Raw genomic sequence first — 6,900 nt, 5'->3', positions numbered from 1 at the left:
AAAGCTTTGTCAGAGATATAAGCGGCCTGCCTTCTCTAGCTGCTTTCCTTGCTCGGACCTATTCTTTCATTGTACAGGAAAAGTGTGATTCAATTGATTTCACTCAGATCTGTTATTAGAATTATCAAGGATTTAGATTCTTGTCTGTAATTTGGTCAAAGCTATGTCTCTTTATGTAGGCTACTAAAAATGTATTTACTAATTTCAAGTAAATACATAAATTCTATTTCCATCTTTTTTAAAAAATAAAATTCTGTTTGCTCTATAAATTGATCAGAGGCATGGATTTTGTGGCTAGCTAGAGCATTGCACATCTCTCTGTCTCTCATTTCACCTCTCATGGTTCTCATAGATAATATGACTGCTCCACAATTATCCTAATTTATTTTGCTTTTATATTTTTGGTTGAATCATTTCACTTTCTGCTCTGCCATTTCCCAAATTATTTATATAGAAAGCATTATTTCTTTTTTCTTTTTTTTTGTCAGTCGTGGGGCCTGAACTATGGGCCTGGGCACTGTCCCTCAGCTCTTCAGCTGAAGGCTAGCACTCTACCACTTAAGTGTCAGCCACACTTCTGTATTTTTATGCTTATGTGGGCTGAGGAATCGAACCCAGGGCCTTATACGTGCAAGGCAAGCACTCTACCACTGAGCCACCTTCTGTTTTCTCATTCCTAGAAAAAGCTGCACAAGAAGACAACACTGATTCTCATTTTCAGTCTGTACATTTGCATATGGAGGAACGTCTTTCCTCTGTTCTCCATCAATTCCCTACTTTCCAGTTAGAATGATTTAGAATAATAAAAATGAAAAAAGATTAAATAAATAATGAAAAAAAACATGCAGAAAATTCACTGTGTTTTTCTCACCAGTTCAACCAATGTAAACTATTGGGGAAATACATAGACACCTTATTCCCACTGGCACTGAAAGTCTCTAGTTAAGCAATTCTGATGAAGATGAGGAACAAAATGAAAAAGTGATGAATGGTATCAATTGCAAGAAAAAAAATGGAGTCGGATCCAAGCAAATTTCTTCTTTGGGCTGCTGAAAATAATCGGCTTAGTAGAGTGTGGAGACTACTTTCCATAAAGGCCACTCATGTGAATACTAGAGATGACGATGAATATACCCCTCTTCATCTAGAAGCCTACAGTGGACAGTTAGATATTGTTCGTGAGTTGTTGCCTCAAGCAGCAGATATTCATGCAATAAATGTGAATGGTTGGAAACCCCTGCACAGTGCTTATTCTTGGAATAATACCAGAGTGGCTTCTTTCTTACTTCATCATTATGCAGATAGCAATGCCCAAACTAAAGGCCTCTTAACTCCCTTGCGTTGTGCTGCTGGGTATAGAGATAGCGAAGGTACGCTGGACCTCCTTCTGTTCAACCGTTATATCAAACCAGGACTGAAGAACAAGTTTGAAGAAACTGCCTTTGATATTACCAAAAGGATAAGTATGTATCACTACCTCTTTGAAGTTGTGGAAGGCTGTCGAAAGAAATTGTTCTCTTAAGTCATAATGGTTCAGTTAAGTATCTTTTTTTTTCCTTTTTTTTCTTTTTTTTTTTTTTTTGGTTGAGTTTTTTTTTTTTTTATTGTGAAAATACCATACAGAGGAGTTACAATTACATAGGTAAGGGAATGAGTACATTTCTTGTCAAACATGTTGCCTCCTCCTTTATTTCCCCTTCCCATCCCTTCCCATCTCCTCCCCTCTCTACCCCTCCCCCCACCAAAGTTGTAAAGTTCGTTTTTCGACATGTCTTGTACATCTCATTGTTGCAATGGGTCAATCTGTGTCCCTATTTAAACAATTTGTTTTTCCCCTTCCCTTTCACAAATCATACCAACATCAAATACAATGAAAGCAGGGATTATACCATGGGAGAGGGACATAAAAAGCAACAAAGAAATCATCTTATAAATATGTTAGAAACAATCGCAAGAAAGAAGAAAAACATTTGAATCCTTATCTTAGGGTTCATTTCGCCAAACATCAACTTATCTGATCATTTTGACTTGTCTCAGACATGTACTAGTTATTGCAAATAAGGGAAACCATGGGACCAATGTTTTTTTGGGCCTGGCTTACTTCACTTAATATTTTTTTTCCAAGTCTTTCCATTTCCTAACAAATGGGACAATGTCATTCTTTCTCATGGAAGTATAGAATTCCATTCCATAGAATTCTATTTTCTCAATCCATTCATCTACTGATGGGCATCAAACAAGACCATACTAAAGCTACCAGAACAAATATGTTTATTGCAGCATTATTTAGCATAGCTATTAGTTAAGTTCCTTAAACTTCAAAATGCCAATCCATTCTTTGTGTCCATACAAAATACTTTCACAACCCAAATAACAGCAATATCTTACTGTAAAAATTCTGTGGAATTTTTCCAAATGAATTGCCTGACTTTGATGTAAAAATGTATTTTAGTTGTTTGTATACATCTATAATTATTTCTGCAGATTTTGTGATTTTTTAATCAGAAATAATTTGAACTCATCTGTTGAAAGGAGTAGTACAGAAACTAAAGATATTTGTTTATTGTCTGAAAAAATATTTTTTAAAATATTCTATATTCTGTGTTTGAATAATATCCATAATCTATTTCACTCTCTCCTGGATATACTTTGAATTGAACATTGTTTTATAATATATAAATATATATATATATATCCATTAATAAATAGTCCTTTCAAATTACATTCCATATAGAAAATTTAAGATTCCTTTTTTTCTAGGTCCTTATGAAAGACCCCAGACTCCTAGGAGACTTTCGTCAACGGGAGGGCGCCCCAGAAACTCAGACTCCAGGCTGGGAGATGCAATAAGCAAGAGGAATTTATTTGACGTTTGCGCAAACGGACTCTCTGCCCCGGTCAGTCAGAGAGCCCCGAGCAGCGGTTACAAGCCTTTTTAAAGGCAAAAATCACAAGATTAACGCATAACACAAAGCATCCCATGATTGGTCCATTTAAAGATCATCATATATGCCAACAATCACTTTGCCACGCGGGAAATTTTGTAACACTCTTTGTAAAACAATTGGCTCATGGTTGGTTTAATGGAGGGTTTACATGGTTACAGGCCTATGATTGGTTGACATTTGGCCCAGTTTATGGTCTGGCCAGGTGGTCGTTGTCAAGATCCGTCCCAGGGATTGCTGAACTAAACTGGAACTGAAAAACATGTACTATCTATAACCGCTGTCCTTGTTCTGGGGTGGGCTGATATCCGGACATCTGGGCCAGCCAATATCCCGGAGTCACTGCCCAGTTTTATCTGCCAGGGAAGGGGGTCTGAATACAAGCATATTTACAGAAGCAAAATCAGCAGTTAGCAAGTTAGTAATGGCAATGTTAAAGTGATGTTTTTAATTTTTAACCCTTCACTTATACTAGTATATTTCTTAAGGATAAAATGACCATGTTAACTAATTTCAAAAGTTTTGTAAAGGTTATTGTATATAAAGGCCTTTCTAAGGTGAATGTTTAATCCACTGATATCAAACTCACATTTAATTCTAACACTTGCATGTATTGTCACACGTGTAATTTTGTAATCAACTTTTTAATAACTGTTTTTCATTTCTTGCATCTGAAGAATGAAAACTATGGAATACTTCACAAATTTTCATATTATCCTTGTGCAAGCACCATGTTAATCTCTGTATTGTTGTAATTTGGGTATATGGGCTGCTGAATCATGTAGTATCTTCTAAATTTAAGTAGTTAATGATGCAATCTTTTTACAGGCTTATATCCTTGGGTGCCTTTTTGTAACAAGGAAGCCTTATTGTCCCTAACAATAATATTGATCTTATTTCCCTAAAATAATATGTATAGTGAAAAAAATTTATATTGTTCGGTCGATTGCTCACATTTGTATTTTTTGTGAATGACAATTTTAATTCTTTTTCATTTTAGATTTGATCATACTTTGAAGCACTTATAGCTAGATCCTAAGGTAATGGCTTTTTCCAGTACTTATTTATGCAACTGAGTTAGCTTTGTGGAGCTAATAGATTCAAAGTAAGCCTTGCTTAAGAGCTACTTCTAAACTTCTGCAGCTGACATTTTCCCAAATGAGGTCTTACCGGCACAAATGTCTACCTGACCCTTTATCCTTCTTCCATGTAGGAACAGACCAACAGAATATCCTATCTTTACAGCATAGTTTGTCTTACTGGAACCAAACTAATCTTAGTTACAAGTGATCATAGAGAGATGAACAGTTAAGACAGAACTGTTCGGACTAGAAGGAATTTTATCAAAATTTAATTGTTTATTATACTTAACATTCCAAAAGTAGCAAAAGCCAAGAAGCTGAAAAAATTGTTCATATGCATGATTACCTAATGTCTGGCCTGTCTACCTTCCAACCAGGCAGAAACTTACACTACTGACTTTCTATCACCAAATATTTTCATAGTTGCAGGAGAAGTCCATATGTTTCCCCACTTTATTAGGCCTTACATTGGTAATGTTTTAATCACAGTGTTTCCTCTTGCCTCCAGGCTGTAAATCTACAAATGGTAAACTTTAGGTCTATCTCTACCAAACACTGAGGTAGAGATAATGCAATAATACTTTAAGAGTTGTCTTTGATACCCTAACTGCAACAGAACAATGCAAAACATGTGCCCTTTTGTATTATATATAGTTATATAACTTATATTTATATGTGGCGATTTTATATTTCACACAGTGAAACTTATTAGAATTAGTTGATAATATGACAAATACATTGATACTTATATATTCCAATAAATAGAATTGGAATATAAATAATTAGGTTTATAATACATACTAGAATATAAAAAGTATCAATGTAATGTCTTCAGTATAATCTTGTGTTACCTTCTAAGTGTTCTTGTTCTTCTGAATTCACATGGTAAAAAAAAATGTTTTCCTCTAATTTATATGGGATTTTACTCTGTTGCTCTGTTTGGTTTTAAACTCACGTGTTCCAAACTGTTTTTCTCCACATTTCTGAAGCATTCCTATTGGTTATACCCAAATTTTGTTGATATGATGTCTAAAAGATATTATTCTTTTGCAAGACACATGGGTCTTTGGATCCCAGGTCCCAGTTACCCACATCATCAGATAACAGGGTCAAGACTTCTTACCTAGACCCATGCAACATTCCAACAGAAAGTAATTGAAGAGCCATGCCAATTTCTCATTTCCTATAATATTTCAGGCCCCAATTCCTTGAGAAGCAGGAATTAGCAGTAAACAATAGTGAAATGCAAGGCAACATAAAATGAAGGATGAGATCACAAAATCTGAGAGAAAGAACTGTAATTCCAACTTTCAATTTACAGATGACCAGCCCATATCTGTGAACAAGATCACAAAGTGTCAAAAGATTATTGTTAATATCCCTCCCCTAGTGATTAATGAAAGATTCCAGTCCAGCATAAGTAGGATAGAAAAATAGCTCCTGGAAAGATACAATTGGTCTACCAAAGCCAGGAAAACTTGACTTAGAGGTCAAATGTACTTCAGAAAATATCATTAATTGAGAAGATCCTTAGTGCTTCAAAACAATGGTATGTCAGTAGAACTTGGTTCTGTGGTATAAAAATGTTGTCATTCTCATAACATTTAATCTCCTGCAAGTGTATTCTTTTCAAATAATCTTTGAAAAATCACATTCACAAGCCAGGCGCTAGTGGCTGATGCATGTAATCCTAGATACTCAGGAGGCTGAAATCTAGGATCAAGGTTCAAAACCAGCCCAGGCAAGAAAGTCTGTGAGACTCTTATCTCGAATATCAGAAGTGGTGTGTGGCTCAAGCGGTAGAGTGCTCGCCATGAGCTGAAGAGCACAGGGACAGTGCCCAAGCCCAGAGTTCAAGCCCCATGACCTACCAAAAAAAATCATATTCGCGAAAATACCATTTGACAAATAGATGATACTTAGTCACAATAGAGTTACAGTAAAGTTGATTTATTTACACTGCACTAATGCCAATCAGGTACAACCATTTATTAAAGTGTAGAAATAGTACCACCTACCATTTGTGTTGTTCATTTGGTGCTTTCCAAAATTTGTTAAATATATCATCCTCTCATATTTCAAACCCAAATGTAAACTAATAAAGTTAGTTTCATCACTTAACAAGGTACATTTTAAGAAGTCACAAATAGTTGCGTTATATGTTGTGTGACAAACATAAAATCTGACTTCTATTTCTATCATATTCTTCGATAATACTAAATTTTTTTTTTTGGGTCCGGTCATGGGGCCTGAACTCTGGGCCTGGGTGCTGTCCCTCAGCTCTTCAGCTCAAGGCTAGCGCTCTACCACTTGAGCCACAGCGCCACTTCCGGCTTTTTTCTTTTTGCTTATGTGGTGCTGAGGAATCGAACCCAGGGCCCCAGGCATGCAAGGCAAGCGCTCTACCACTGAGCCACCTTTCCAGCCCGATAATACTAAATTTTAATTTTCTTTTTTCCAAAACTTATAGGTGGTAGAAAATATTATCCCATGTAAAATAAAATAATCACACACAATTTTACAAAACCATTTATAAAAATGGTACTTAGGAATACAGTCTAAATCATTTTAAACTTTCTTGTTAACTAAAGATTAATTTTCCAAATAGATGAGAATAAAATCATATCTATGTGGTTCACATCTCCAGTCTTGCAAATTATTACAGATGAATGAATTATGGAAATATAAGCTGACATCAGTTCAAGTATATGCAGGATTGAAACTCCATGGAATGTATATAAACTTTTCAAAGAACTAATGGACAGTTTAACAGAAAGACTATCAGGAAGTTGAAACCAGAGAGGAATAATAGTAAAGACATTGAATGAAAAATGGACAAGGGGCAAGAACAGCTAGAATACTCAATGTTCACA

The 6,900-nt window shown here is 35.4% G+C and overlaps 2 pseudogenes; one reads left to right on the top strand and one right to left on the bottom strand.

Annotated features, from left to right (window-relative positions):
- The first annotated feature begins 1,012 nt into the window (after window positions 1-1,012).
- On the top strand, window positions 1,013-1,522 carry LOC138814837 (ankyrin repeat domain-containing protein 49 pseudogene; annotated as a pseudogene).
- A 2,104-nt stretch (window positions 1,523-3,626) lies between these two features.
- On the bottom strand, window positions 3,627-3,726 carry LOC138814840 (U6 spliceosomal RNA; annotated as a pseudogene).
- Between the last annotated feature and the right edge of the window lie 3,174 nt (window positions 3,727-6,900).

This window comes from Dipodomys merriami, unplaced genomic scaffold (genome assembly GCF_024711535.1).
Source record: "Dipodomys merriami isolate MVZ:Mamm:240054 unplaced genomic scaffold, mDipMer1.0.p SCAF_615, whole genome shotgun sequence".
In the NCBI taxonomy this organism is placed as follows: domain Eukaryota; kingdom Metazoa; phylum Chordata; class Mammalia; order Rodentia; family Heteromyidae; genus Dipodomys; species Dipodomys merriami.
The sequence above is the reverse complement of the archived record's forward strand: the minus strand, read 5'-3'. Positions and strand labels throughout refer to the sequence as shown.